Below are 15,746 nucleotides of genomic sequence, written 5' to 3' on the forward strand. Positions count from 1 at the left end.
GAAGGGACCGCAATTGTGCCCGGGTCCACAGCAGAAACCCGAGTCAGAGCGTGCGCCAGGGAAAAAAAAGGTCTGCTTCAGCGGGGCAGCGGCCGCCGCGGGCCGGGCCGGGCTGATGGGCGTCCGCAGCCGCGGCCGGCGCTCCCGAGGGGGCATCGCGGCGGGCGGCCCCTCCACCGCTGACCCCTCTGCCCTCGGCCGCCGGAGGGTGGCGGGCCGGCCCGGCCTCCCGGGGATCCCGGGCTCGCGGGAGCGGCGTCGCGCCGCCCGCGGGTCCCCGGCCTCCGGTCCGCGGCTCGTCCTTTTTCTGTCGCGCCGGCTGGGAATACCCTGTCAGTGAAGGGCGGTCAGTACCGGTCGGCCCGAAGCGGTGCGGCCGGGGCTGCCTCTGATGGCATTTAACAGAAAGCGGCTCCCCTTGCAGCGAGAGCGCGTCCCCGGGGCGGCCGCTTCGCCCTCCCTGGCGCACGCACTGACTCGGGTTTCTGCTGTGGACCCGGGCACAATTGCGGTCCCTTCGTGGGGCGGGGGGTGGGGGGAGTTGGTCAGGAAATGCAACCCCGATTCCCAGAAAAAGAAAAGCAAGGAGGAGCTGGCTGGACCTCCCCTCACATCTGTTTGCCTTTGGTTTGGAAGACAACTTCGCTGATCCCTTTGCCAATGAGCCATCTATTGTTGTGATTCAGACTACAGGCTTTGCTTTTGAAGGAATGGATTAGTGGCTTCTTGTTGCAGCTTCAGGGTGCTTGGTAGCATCCTGAATGTGAAAGTTTCCAACTTTGCCCTCATCACTGCCATTCGGAAAACGGAAACCAACCTGGAAATGTAAATGCATGTAGAATGGCCAGATGCGGTTCTTTTGTGCTTAGACGTTGCTATCTTTCTTTTGGTACCTAGTGGTCAGAAACACAGAGAATAAAAAAAAGAGTCTTAAAGAGCATCGATAATGAAGGCATAGGAACAAATGCTCTGGAAAATATCAATTCTATTTTTGGGGAGGCCGGTTTACTAATCCCGCCGAACTGAGGAGGAGAAAGGCTAGCTCATGGATGGATTATATAGTGGACAGGATGTGAGGGCAGGAGCTAGGGCCAGGAGCCAGCAGGCCAGCTGCTTTGCAGGGAGCTTCTCTAAACGCTGCTAACAGGAGGAATGTATTTGTTGGGATACTCTTATTTTTAGATGACATTAACGTGAGGCGGCGTGCAAACGTTTCGGCAACCATTGTGATTATCATTTCTACCTGTTATTTTCATTTTTTATTAGTTTGCTTGAAACGCTCTGTGTGTGTGAGTTTGCTTATAACTTCAGAACTTTTTTAAAAAGGAAGCCTTTCTGAAGGCGATATATAAAGAACTCAGGAAATTATAAAGGATTTAAATTAAGTTAGGGACACTGATTTGGTGACAGGACATAGGTATTTCATACACTTTTAAGTAAGGAGCTCTTCTGAGAGTACATTTTTTAAAAATGGTATTTACTAAGAAAAAAATGTCTGTTATTGAAATTGCTGAGGATCGTGGTACTGCCACAAAACTAGTATTATTCTGCCTGAGTAAGAGAGGAAATGAACACATTTTTAATATTCTTTGGAACCCCGTGGATTGTTCAGATGCTGAGCATTGTGAAATAGGGCATAAAATGAGTGGTGGCAAGTTCCCTTAAATGTTTGTTCCTCAGCACTTTCTTTTTTCTTTCTTTCTTTCTTCCTTTTTTTTTTTTTTTTTTTTTTTCTTTTTTTCTTTTGCAGTCGACTGGCAATTTCCTTTTCCTCCGGGGTTTCTTTATCTTTTCCCTAAATACCTAGATTGAGACACGCCCTTAAAACACTTAGAAGAGATTAAAAGGGAGGCCCTAGTAAATTCCTCTACTCATGCCTTTTCTGTTTTGGTGATTGAACCAGGGCTTGGAGCTTGCTAAGCTCCTGTCACCCAGCTACACCCCCAGCTTCACCTCACATCTGTTTCTGAGTGTGGTGCTGGCATTTGAACCTAGGCTGGGAAGAATTGCCATCTCCAGTCTCTCTCTCTCTCTTTTGGTTCTTCAACACGGGGTTTCTCTGTGTCTTGCCTGTCCTGGAACTCTGTAGACCAGGCTGGCCTTGAACTCACAGAGATCCACCTGCCTCTGCCTCTCAGAGTGCTAGGATCACAGGCGTGTGCCACCATGTCCAGTTGGGTATCGGACTTTTCAAGTGGCAGAAGTTTTACATATTGTTTAGTCTGTTAGTAAACTTCTGACTGTGACCTTCAGGTATAATTGTGCTATACTTGTATAAATGTTTCAGAAGGGCAGAGTTTGCTGTGGTCTCTGTGGGAGCTAAACTAGTGCCTGGAGGCGCTCTCTTACATAGTTGCTGTAGGTGAGCCACCTTGCAGTGAGCCTGGTGTTTAAGTCTTCACCTGCCAAGTGAGTTGCATCACAGAGCAGTCACAGCACTGCGTCCTAGTCCATTCTGTAACCCTGAGTGTAGAGTCTTGCTGGGTGATATCCTAGAAAGATGTCTAGCGAATGTGGGTCTAAGGACCCCAAATTTTAAGTTTCAATGTAGTGGCTAATCATTTCACATACCATTTTTTATAAAAGATTATAATCTTAACATTGTAAGAATCATTTGTAAGCTGGTCGTAGTGGCACACACCCTTGATCCTAGCACTCAGGAGGCAGAGGCAGGTGGATCTCTGTGAGTTTAAGGCTAGACCAGTCTACATAGTGAGCCAAGGACAGCCTTGGTCTACAAAGTGAGTTCAGACAAGGTTTCTCTTGTTATACAAAGAAACCCTGTCTGGGCGGTCATTTCTAGAAAGTGTAACTATTGGTATGCTATCCAATTTGACTTCATGATATATGACCTTTATTCCCCCTTTTTAGGGTCTACCCCAGGACCCTATAAATTGCACGTTTTATGTGGGTAGGGATAGATAGTGAAGATGCCAAACTCTGGAAAATATGGGATTTTATCACATATTGTCAGTGACTTAGATGTAGTCACCAAATCTTTGAATACCTCATTTTTCTTTGCTAAATTTGGGAAGAATAGTAGTGGAGTTTGCATATCTCTAAGTAGCTTAGGCTTGCCTCCAAGTCCTGGGATTGAAAGCATGTACCTAGTGTCCTACACTTAAACACAGCCAGTTATTAAGTATCGTTCACACTGATGGCAGAGTTGGAGTGTATAATAGATGAAATTTGAAAGCTAACACTCACAGGATTTCTCTACTGCTTTACTTTGTGGTTGGTCACAAGGAAAAACTCACTGTCTGCGAGGGAAGTCTCTTGATTTCTTGGTACTAAATATGTATAGTTTGCTTAATAGTCTACCAAGGATTATATACATGTAATTATAAAATAAGATAGATCTGATCATCACCTTCATCTTAATTATATTAGATGAAACTTTAGATACTTTAGAATGAATCTTAATCAGCTTAGAGTGAATAGCCTTTGTACTTAAAAAAAACCACCCAGAGAAATTGAAATACAGAAAAGTAAACACAAGGAAGCTATGAAATACCCATAAATCCATGATCCAAGTCATACATACCAGATCATTTTTGTGTGTGCATATGGTTGTTCACATACAGCTTTTGGTACAAAAATAGGATCTTGCTGTGCACTTTTTCCCCTTCCTCCTCCTTCTTCAAGGTCCTATCTAGCCTTGGCTAGCCAGGAGCTCACCATATTGACCAGGCTGGCTTCTGACTTGCAGTGATTCTTTTCCCAAACGCTGCCTAAAAGGAGCAGTTTATACCTTCCCACCCACTCACATTAGGGCTCGAATCCAGGCCTCATGCAGGGCCTCTACCACTGAGCCATTTTTCCAGTTGTTTTCCTTTTCGTTCCATTTTTTTTTTCTCTGTCTCAGAGAGAGGGAGAGGAAAAGAATGTGTGTTGCTGTGTAGAGCAGGCTAGCCTCAGTTTTGCAGAGGTGCTCTTACCTCTGCTACCCTGGTATTGGGATTCAAGCACGCACCAATTACCATGCACAGCGTATAGATTTATTTTTTTAACTTGTTCTCTGAGCATCTAAAAAAAGAAAAGTCTTTCCATGTCTATATTGTCAATAGAATAGCCAGGTAATATATTACTTTATGGATCTGTGGGAATTTGGCCAATTTGTTAAACATCAGTGTGTCATCTTCCACCCTTACTATCAGTATTCCTGCAATGACTGGCTCTCCTTATGAATATGTTGTTTTAAATTATTTTGAAATTTTATTAATTAAAAATTTTTTATGTATATGTAAGTGCTTTGTCTGCATGTATTTTTCTGAATCATGTGCATGGTGGGTGCCCAAGGAGGTCAGAAGAGGGCATTAGATCCCCCGAAACTGGAGTTACAGATGGTTGTGAGCCACCATGTGAGGGCTAGGGATTGAACCTGGGTCCACTGAAAGTATAGTGAGTCTCTCTAGTCCCTTTTGTGCAGTTCTTAAGGTTTATGTTTTTAGGGGATGGGAGCTGGCTCAGTGAATAAAGTGCTTTCTGTTGAAGCATGAGGAATTGAGCTCTGATTCCTGCGCTGGGTGTGTTGAAGAAGCAGTGCAAGTTAGAGGCCTGCCTTAACCCCAGGAGTATGAGGGTGGAGATCCCTGGGGCTTGCTGGCCAGGCTAGCTCTAGTTTTAGCCATAGACTGTCCGAAAGATTTAAGATAGAAGAGCTTTTGAGAAAAAGACATTCCAAAGCCAACTACATGCACCTACATGGGTAATGTATTTCACACACAGGAGCAGATACATGTATACGACAAAGTTTTTACAAAGGCTAGGTTTGTAGCACTGAGATGGTAGAATCAAAGGCTATGCTAAAGTTAAAGATTTTTTAACTCATTTTTTTCCCACAATTTCAGAAACATGTAATATGTTTGATCATATTCTCATTGTCCTGTCTTATCTCCCTGCCCCCTCATCCTCTTGTTCCCAACAAGTCTTTCTGTTTTGTTGGGGCGGGGTGTTGAACACAGGTCCACTTCATTTAATTAGGGTTGTTTGCATGAGTATGGGTGGGAGGTTATTCACTTGAACAAGGGCAATTTACCAATGGCTGTGCAACCGAGGAATCTGAGTTCCTTCCCCCAGCAACCTTTAACTTGTCAGTAGCGCCGTGAGGGAGAAGTGGGGCTTCTGAGCACCTCCCCTCTTCATGAAGGAATGTTGATGGCTCCAGGCTTGTGCAAGTAACTTCTATTGCGGTGGGTTCATAGGTGCAGCCATATCACATCCGCAGGAAGCCTTTTACAGTACGCATTCCCATCCTCTGGCACTAACAGTCTCTCTGCCTCAATGTCTGCTTGAACTTTGAGGGGGTGACATGTTCTGTTTAGGGCTGACCTCAACAGTCATTCTCAGCAGGTTGATCACTTTTGAGTCTGTGTTACTGTGACTCACGGCAATAAAGAGGCTTCTCTGCCCAAGACTGAGATAACAGTGTGTATGGGCATAGAAAGTTTAAAGATCTGCAGTGTGCATTTCCAGCTTGCCATCTAGAAAAGTTACAACAGTTTCCACCCCATGCTCCACTTGGAATGACTTAGCCAGTGCAAAACAGTTTTTCTTATGGCCAGAAGAGTGGCTTGTTGGCATAAACTTGCTTACAGTGGGGTATGAACAGAACATCCATGTACCTGTAATGGTAGCAGCTGACATTACGTCCTTTTGCAGCATTTGTATGCATTAACCCACTTAACCTTCAACTCTGTAAATATGCCTTGGAAACTGAAGTTAGGCAGCTTAGCTGGCATGTAGCTTGGGAAACTTTTAGCCAGAACCCAAAACTCCTGGCCTGTTTTGCGGACACGCTTTATGAGTGTGTTTTGCATTCCTGATTTCTGTTGTTTAAATACTTAGAGATTTTTTTTTTTTTGTCAAGCAATAATGCATGTAGTAATTAGGTGGCCAGGGGGCCTCTATTTGACCTCTCTTTTGAAGAATTGTTCATGTAAGCTGGCTCTAGGTAAGTCTGGCAGTCATCCTTCTTTTAGTTTGCAGAGAATTTCCTAAAGTGCCTTGCATGAAAAATAGGATTAGAGCAATAAAGATGGATGGTAAAACTTGAAAACAGTTTTAACTGTGTGGACTTGCTTTGGGAACACAAGACTATAGACGTGTGATGAGGGAGATGACTGGGAGCCTATGCAGGCATTTCCAGGCTGTCTTTAAAAAAGAGATTTGAGGCGGTTGTGGAAGTTCACATCGGCACTGCCAAGGCCTCTGTGCAGGATGGATATTACTGGTCCACTTAGAGAGCCTTTAAAAAAAAATGCACCACAAAATTGTGCTACTAGATGTGAGGACAGTTAGCTGAAGTGTTGTTGCCTATACAAAAGTTGTAGTCACCTAACAATAAATTTGAAACAAATTAACCTTTTGAATTCTTCCTCTTTCAACCTTTTCCTGGTAGAATCAGTGATAAGAAACTTGATAGCCTATTGCCCAGACAGTATGCTGATGAAACCATCCTGGCCTTTGTTCCCTGGCCCGAGTTTATCTACGCTTCCTAGTGAGCTGGGACAGCTAGGGTTTAGTTTTCAGCTGACCATCAAACCCTGTCTTGTGGTTGTGCAGCATGGGGCTTCCTGGAGGCTATCTGGAAAAGGTACCAAGTGCATTATGCCCTTCCCTGAATGGTAGAACTAGGAATTGAACACTGGAGGATGTGGCCAGATTTTGGATTTAACTGAATTAGAATGTGAAAATAACAAGGTCATAGCAAGTGACCAACTTTTATCCTCAATGGCTAAAATTAAATGCTCTCTTCTTAAAACAGCTTGACATCCTTTTGCTAAGTTTTGTTTGTTTTTTCTCTAATAAGTTTAGATTTCTGATGGCATGCAGTTGTAAGATGTAGAGCTCTGCATGGAGTCACAGGCTTTTAATGCCGAACACTAGGAAGACCTTGACTTAGAATAAAGCCATTGAAACAAAATGCACTGCAGCCTCTCTGTGTATGTGTACAATGTCTTTGGTTTGTTTTGAGAAAGGGTCTTACTGTAGCACAGGCTAGCCCAGCTTGGCTTTGAGCTTGTGATTGTCATCTACTATGGCCTTAGAAGTACTGGAACTATAAGCCTGATTCCAGCACAGATTTCCTGAGCAACTTTGTTGTTATGAGGCTTTGTGTGGTGCATAGGTGACATCTGATAAATTAGGGGCAGTAAATGTGATTACACATCATTCCTATAAATCATCCATCATAAGGGCTTAAGCACTTGGAATCCAATGTTTTGTAAAAATCACTTACTTCCACTTTAAATTAAGACAGCAGATTGCAAATAGCAGTGGCCAATGGGAAGTAGTACTTATTTTTGTGTCTATTCAAATACAATTGTTCTTGTAATGATTAGTGAAACTGGGGAAGAAGATGCTTAGAGGGGGTGCTTATATTAGGATGCCTAATGCACAAGAGCAAGTAGCATCATTGGTGGTATTCTTGGACTTAATCTTCATGTCCTAGACTAGTGCTGGAGGGCTCAGCAGCCATTTTGGGTGTGTGAACAACTGCTGTGAGAGAGGTGAAGTGTGGAGGAGAGAGGGCTGCTGTGGTTTGAGTCCTGAGGAGGCAGGGAGCTAAGTGACAGCTCCATGGCTTGCTTCTGTGTAAAAGGCTCTTTGGAGTTCATCCTCCAGGGTGAGTAGTTTGGAGGCGACCAAGAGAAATACTAAATCAGGTCCACTGCAGTTACTTGAGGCCTTCTGCTTTATCTTTCTGGTGCAGACAACGTGAATCCCTCTCTTGGGCCTCAGATTGTGTGAGATAAATGGGTTGTGTAAGCTGTAGTTCTGTGAGGAAGAGAGTTTCATGAGACCTGGCTTAGGGTAAGTCCAGTTGGGTGTCTTAACTTGGTGGTACAAGAGCAGCATATATTCAGTAGAAACTGTACTTGGAATTGCGATCTGCCTGTTTCCCAGAGTGGTGCTCAGCAGTCCGCTCTGAGATGCTCCTAGTGAGCCCAGGATCACAGGCAGGACAGCTGGTAACTCTCTGTGCTGTGCTGCTAAGCAGTGACATTTGATAAACTCGGAACATTGGATATGTGTATCACTTTGGATGTTTTCAGTTTATGATGGATCTCTTGGGAGATAACCCCATTTTCACATTAGGAACATGTATTCTGTTGGTCAGATAAAATAGTAGTCTAAGGTGGTGAACATCTATAATCTTAGCACTCTGGAGGCTAAGGCAGGATTGAGACTAGCTTAGGCTACAGAGTAAGTTTCAGGTTAGCAAGGGCCATATAATGAGACTCAGTTTAAAACAACAACAACAACAAAAAACAAAAACAAATAACCACCCCCCCAAACCAAACCCAAACAAAAATGCAAAGTAAGATGAAGATCAAGAATTATTTAAAACCATAAACATTACATTAACTGAGGTTATGGATATAGGTTTCTGAGAGCAAGGATTTTATTTGCTTTTTTGTGAAAAACAAACAAACAAACAAACAAACAAACAAACTTTAAATGCATAGAAATGGATCCTTATGGGTTGAGTGTCTATAAAAGCTGTTCTTTATGAAGACGATCTGTTCTGCTGTGGCTGTCTGTCCAATCTGTAGTGTTAATTAGCGTCACAGGAAAGATAATCCTACAGTAACTGTAACCATGCATTTCCTCTTAGTTGAGTTAATTTTAAAGCACAGTCATTATGTGTTATCAATAGTTGTTTTGATCGCATCAGTTGAAATGATATTACAGTTGTGATTTGGTAACTTAAAAATAACATGGTTTTCTTACTACAAAAGCAAACACATGCTTATTTAAGAAATGTTTTGGAAATATAAATAAGGCAAAAAGACCAAAAGCCAATAGAGAGACTCACCTCTCAGTGTTGTTGATGGATAACCCAGAGAAGATTCTGAAGGCGCTCAGTGTGCTGGTGCTCAGTCCCCAGACTGAGCACCTCTTGGCTGTGGACACCAAAGTGGGTCTTTCCAGCAGGGCAGCCTCACATCACTCGGTCCTCCACTGGGTTACTCTGAACTTTCCCGACTTGCAGTAACACATTGACAGTCAAAATTTGTATGATAGCTGAGGTCTGTGTTTGGTGTCTTGCCTGTTTGTAATCCCAAGTACATAAAGGCTTACCAATTTTTAGTTAACATACAGTGAAAATATTGTTAGCTTTTCTGATGCATTTCTACTATTTACTCACTTATTGCAGGTAATCATTTTGCTTTTATTTATTGATTTGTTAAAACAGTTTATTTTTATTTTATGTACATTGGTCTTTTGCCTGTATGTAAGTCTGTGTGAAGGTGTCAGAGCTCTACAACTGGAGTTGCATAGACAGCTATGAGCTGCCATGTGGGTGCTGAGAATTGAACCCAGGTCTACTAGAAGAGCAGGGCTCTTAACTATTGAGCCATCTCTCCAGCCCCTCAAAAAAAATTTAGAACTGATGTTCACCAGTTTTAACTACTTTTTTCTTTATTCTTCATTTTTTTCCTCCCTAAAACAAATTTAAAATTGTGTGTGTGTGTGGTATATGCAGGTGTGTGCACAGGCCAGAGGGGATGTGACCTACTCTATCACTCTTCCACATTCTTCTCTTTAGTCAGGGTCTCTTGCTGAACTTGGAGCTAGGCTGGTGGCCAGCAAGCCTCCGTGGTCTTCCTCTCTCTGTCCCCAACAGTGCTGGGGTTAAAGGCACACTCAAGATTCCGCTGTGCTTCTTAGGTAGGTTCTGGGCATTTGACCACAGCTCCTCAAGCTTTCGTAGTGAGTGCTCTCATCTACTTAGCCATATCCTGCCCTCAAACTGAACTGCTCCTGTAATGGCAAACATTCTTAGATGGTCTTCTGGTCCCCAGTCAGTAAAGGTACTTTGCTAGCATTATTTTTTGGCCCTTACAGGCTCCTTATGGTTCATCTGCAACTGCTGGAAAACCATGTGTGAGTTCTGGAGAAGGCTGCTAAGAGACATACTGTCAACTGATAATGGTTTTTCCTCTTAGACTCCAGGAGAAAGAGGGAGGGAGAGAGAGCACAACTCAACCTTTTATGGAAGGTCATGAGCCTGTATGGAAAAAAAAAATCCTGTTCTAAGACTATTGGAAGTATCCACGGAGAGCTTGTAATATCTTAGAAAATGTTGTATTATTACACTTTTTACTTTATGAATGTGTAAGCCCATTCACTCCACACTTGACTACGTTTCTGACCATCAAACCCACATAGAATTGATCTTTCCCTTTGCCATGGGTTGTCAGCTTCCTTTCCTTCCTTGTACATCTAAACTGGCTATTTCAGTTCCCCTCTGCTCCCTGTTTTATATTTCATTTTATTTCAGCCCTACAAATGTTTATTCCTAGATCCACCCCACTATCTGGATTTTGTTTCCTGTATTTGTGCTGCTAAAAGTCAGCTTGAGGAAACCATAGGCCTAAGGCCTTTGCCCTTCAGTTAGCTGTGTAAACCTTCCTGAAGCCAGTTAGTCTGTGCACCAGATTGGGCGCCTTTCCTCAGGTGTCAAGGACCTTCATCTTAGGGTGTGATTCCGCCTGTTGGCTGGGCCTTCTGCCCTCTCCTCTGGTGGCTCTTGTGAATGCATCTTTCTCACACATTGATCTTGTGCCTGGAGATGGGAAGAGGGGGTAGGTAACTGACTGTTTTCTGTTCTGTGTGCTAGATGCTGTCCTGGCTTGTTTCCTCCTGAGGCTTTGTTCCATTCCTTCATGCCTGTTCCCTCTGCAGAGCCAGACCATGCCCTGCTTGACTGCCCTGTGCCAGGTGGTGTGGCAGAAGCACGGACAGTGCTGACAGGGTCCCTGTTCTTACTCTATTTATATTCCAGTGCAGACAAACAGGAAAACAATAAGTAAGTGATTCCCAGCTGTTGCAAGTGCCAAAACATAATGTTGGAGAGTTCCCATTTACTTGCCTTCTGAGGTGCATGTAAGAATTAATCAGGGAGGGGGGGGGTGTTTCCCAGCTGAGGAATCAGCATGTAAACAGCTTTTGTGGCTTAAAGGAGCACTGTATCTTTGACAGGAAGGCCACCATCACTAGAAAGGAGGCATAGGGCCTGACGGAGGGGGTGAGGGTCTCCAATGTGGCTCATTAAGCTTAATTCTGATGATGCACAATTTTCTGTTTTCTTTCCTGTCTTCCTGTCTTATGTGCCTTCCTTGTCCTTGGCTCAGCTGTGCCTTCCTGACTCTGTCCCCTGTGATTCTTATCTGTGGTCTTTCTTTAGCATGTGTGTTTCTTGGAAGAGTAGTTTGTGCCAAGTGCCTCAGCCTGAGGGCTTGGGTTAGAGAGGTTATCCACACAGCCAGGGCCTGGTGGGGTTGAAGTTCTCCCCCTCCACCATCTCTGAAGGGAGACCTTGGAAGTTGAACGCAGCCACAGTGACTTGATGAGTCATGCCCTCATAGTAAGGTTCCAGGTGGAAACTCTGGAGTGCTAAGACTTGGGGAGCTGTGGCCTGCATTGCCAATGTGGAAAAGTGGGTCTGCGTTCCCAGACAGAGCAGTGAGGTTCCTCCTTACCCATACCTCCTCTATTCAGTGGGCTGCTCTTGCAGATGCGGTGGTTTTCTAGGTTCTGTGACTCTTTCTAGTGAGTCACTGCCCTTGAAGGAGCAGGCAGAAACCTCTTGTGCATGCTAGAAGTGGTGGGAATTCGGGCCTACACATGACTTGGCTAGTATGTGAAGTGGGAGCATTCTTTTGGGACTAAGGCCTTAGTTTGTAGGCCACATTAGCTCCAATGGTTCACAACCATTGTAACTGCAGTTTTAGATGATCCAATGCTTTAGCTGTTGAAGGGCACCGGCACACATGTGGTACACATGTTTGCATGTGAGCAAAGTGCTCACACACACAATAAGTCTAAATTAAAAAATGATTACCCTGTGTGTATATGTGAACTTGGCTTTCTATGTGCCACAGAGAGTGTGGGAAGTCAAAGGGCAGCTTTTCGGAGTCATTCCTCTCCTTCCACCTTGGGTTGTTGGCATTGAACTCAGGGTATCAGTCTTCTGCAACAAGTGCTTTACCTTGTGAGCCGACTTGCTAGTCTGTGTGTGTACCTGAGTATGGGTACACATGGAGGCCTTCTGCCTCCTGGAGCTGGATAACAGGCAGTTGTGAGCCTCCTGTGCTGGGTGCTGAAAGCAGAACTTACATTCTCTATAAAAGCAGCAAGTGTTCTTCACTGCTGAGATTTCTTTCCAGGGTTTTTTTTAACACGGATTTTAAGGATTGAACTTAGGTGCTTGTGCTAGCAAGGCAGTTATTTACCAAATAAGCCCCCACAAAAATTATATCCAGTGACAGGGTCTAGCCAGGCAGCTAGTTCAGTTGGTCAGTCAAATGACTGCATGTGCTTTTGCTCAAGGTGTCATAGTTCTTTTTACAATGTATGTATGTGGTTTTTAAAAACTTAGCCCTCAGCATCTACATTGATAGTCTGCAGGGCAGAGCCTTTCAGAGGTCCTCTGTGTCAGGCTCCTGACTTGTTCCCTCTTTTCTCCTTCTTCTGATGTCCATCCTCTTTGCCTTTCTGGATAGGCAACCTTTGGGCAGAGTGCAGGGAATCTTATAAAAGAAGTGGGAAACAGTATAAGATCTGGAGAGGACAGGAACTCCACAAGGAGAGCAACAGAACCACAAAATCTGAGCACAGGGGTCTTTCCTGAGACTGATACTCCAACCAAGGACTATGCATGGAGATAACCTAAGACCCCTGCACAGATGTAGCCCATGGCAGTTCAGTATCCAAGTGGGTTCCATTGTGATAGGAACAGGGACTGTCTCTGACATGAACTGATTGGCCTGCTCTTTAATTACCTCCCCCTGAGGGGGAAGCAGCATTACCAGGCCACAGAAGAAGACAAGGCAGCCACTCCTGATGAGGCCTAATTGACTAGGATCAGAAGGAAGGAAAAGAAGACCTCCCCTATCAGTGTACTTGGGGAGGGGCATGCATGCAGAGCGTGGAAGAAGACAGGGATTGGGATGGGAGGAGGGAGGGAACCACGGGGATACAAAGTGAATAAAGTGTAATTAATAAAGAATTTAAAAAAAACAGCCATGAGAGTAATAAATGTGCATATAAGGCCCAAGATTTATTAATACTTTATTTATAAAGTTTTTTATTTCTAAAGTATTTCATGTTTCATTAAGAACATTCTCATGTGAGCATGGCTTTAAGAAACAAACATATGATATAGTGAAAAAGAGAGTGGGCACAGCACAATCTGGCCTGTTACACCTTAAAGATGGCAGTTAAAGTCAGCATTTTTTTTTTTTTCTTTTAAGAATGTAAGCAGAGAAATAGCAAGTAATGTTTGAGTAGTGGTAATTTTGGCCTTTACTTGTTGGAGGAGTTTTGGGGAGGCCTGGCGTCCACAGGCTGCACTTGAAGAAGCATGGCCTTCAGTGTAAAATGCATACCTTTATACAGATGGCTTTAGGCTGTATCTTCACTCTGTTGTTCTCCTCCATCACCTAGTCCTCAGAGTTCCACTTTTCCTAATGTCTGCACTTAAAAATCAACACGCCCTTTTATCTTTTTGTTCCCCCTTCCTTTCTATCTTCCTCTTGTTATTATAGGGGATTGACTCCAGGGTTTGTACATGATACCAAGTACTCTGTAATCAGCTGTATCCTTAGGCCTCTCATCCTAGCAAGCTCCTTGTACCACTAACTTTGGCTGTTCCTTCTCTGTGCCTGTCATATCACCTGGGCTGAGCTGAGCATTGTTGAAGAGAAAGCACTGCCCCTGCCTCAGCTACAAGCCCTTTCCTGTGGCTCCCGGTGCTTCTGCTGACATCTTGTGATGAGGGTTTCTTGGGACCCTCTGGCTTGTGCTTGCAGTCCTGTAATTCCATCACAACAGAAAAACCTTTTATATCCCTCTTATGAGTGACATTCATGTATATGTCAAAATAAAGTTACTCCAGGCTGCGAGACTGGTTCAGTATTTGAAAGAACAATCCGTGCAGTGCGCCACACTCACATGTCAATGTAGAGAAGTTACATGATTACGCCATCTCTCTAAAACAATTCTCTGAGGAAATTCAGCATCCCTTTATGATAAGACTTTATCAAATGTGGTAGAAGTTCGGTCTGATAAAGGACATCTATAAGAGCCCATGCGGGTGAAAATACTTAAGGAAAAAAAACTTATTTATTCTCCGACAGTTTCATACATGTCAACAATATATCTTGGTCATATGGACCCCAGCTCCTTCTTCCTACTTCCCCCAAGCATACCCTCCCCACTTCACAGCCTTTATTTATTGTTGTTAATAAATCACTGAGCCCAGTTAGTGCTGCCTGCTGGAAAGCTGACCACCAATTTTGTTGACTTGTACTTATACAGGTAATAGACCTCAGGGTTCAGTGGCCATATTATGCCCTTAATATAGCATTTCATGACTATTTCCCCCATCTGACGGCTCTTACATGCTTTTTGTCACTTCGCCGTGTTGTTCTCTGCACCGTCACACTGGGGGTTCATGTAGATGCCCATGTAGGGCTGAGCGCTCAATAGACACTTACGTTTAGCACTTTGACCAGTTGTGTTTCACTACAGAGAGGTGCCTTTCTGGCCATTGTTGAAGGCAGCATTAATTTATGGGTATGAGCATAAACATTTATTTTATTTTTAAGTTAGTTTACTCAATGTGTATAGGTGTTTTGCTTGAATGAATGTTTGTATGCTGTGTGTGTGCCTGGTACCTTTAAAGGACAGAAGAGGAAGCTGAATCCCCTGGAACTAGAGTTGCAGACAGTTGTGAAATGCCATGTGGGTGCTGGGAATTGAACCCAGGTCCTCTGGAAGAATAGCCAGTGCTCCTAACTGCCGAGCCATCTCTCTCTAAGAATCAAAAGGCAGTTTGACAGCATGTCATTTAGCAAAATAGCAATAGTAGGTTCATCCCCAGGGCATATGATCTGTGAGTTTTGACCAGGTTTACAGTACCAGGCCTGAATTCCTTCCTGTGGAACAGGCCTCAAAGCCAATCCAAAAGGAGTTGGTTGGTTACTTTCATAGCTTCGTGCCGCCGTTGCGCCAGCGGGCCCAGCTTGCCTAGCGGGTTAGTGTTGTATGTGGTGTGCAGGCTTGGCTTGGCTGTGGGAATAATGTGGATGAGTTTTCTCTTCCAACGGCCTGTGCAGCACGTCTCTATCTTATGAACGCCAATCAGCAGGCAGGAAGTTCTCAAGTCAGTTTCAGCTTGATTATTTCTCTTTGTCCTGCTGTCAAAGTGTGTTATGCTGTCAGCAGTAGACTGTTTTACCATCTAGTTCTGTTAGGCAACAAAGAGCAAGGGCAAATAGCCTGGGGGGCCTCCCTGATCAATAAACCGTAGGGAAGTATCCCATGCTTGGGACTGAGATTTTTATTTAATAACCCCTATATTCTGAGGAAATCCTTTCTAACCAGTGTTAGAAATGTGTTTAAACTCATTTTCAATTATGCTTTTTAATTAACTTACAAAGTAGTGAGCGCCTATATTTTTTTCTAAAAATTTGTTTATATTTATGTGTATGTGCGTAACTGCTTGTCTGTCTGTGTGCAGCATGTGTGAACTGCTGACAGAGGCTAGGGGAGGCCTTAGAGTCCCTGAAAACGGGGCTGTCAGCAGCTGTGAGCCACTCAGGGGTGGATGCAGTGTGATAGCATGGGATCACTGAAGCCACTCTTCAGCTCTGCACTGCGTGTGTGCATGCGTGCGTGAGTGCATGTGTGTGTGTGTGTGTGTGTGTGTGTGTGTGTGTGTGTGTGTGTGT

At 44.0% G+C, this 15,746-nt stretch overlaps 1 protein-coding gene across 2 annotated transcripts in view; it reads left to right on the top strand.

Annotated features, from left to right (window-relative positions):
- Nucleotides 1-15,746, top strand: part of Itsn1 (intersectin 1) — a 173,147-nt gene that overhangs the window by 736 nt on the left and 156,665 nt on the right. The gene's annotated exons all lie outside the window — the stretch shown is intronic.

Source organism: Psammomys obesus, unplaced genomic scaffold (genome assembly GCF_907164565.1).
Source record: "Psammomys obesus unplaced genomic scaffold, mPsaObe1.curated_primary_1811, whole genome shotgun sequence".
NCBI lineage: Eukaryota > Metazoa > Chordata > Mammalia > Rodentia > Muridae > Psammomys > Psammomys obesus.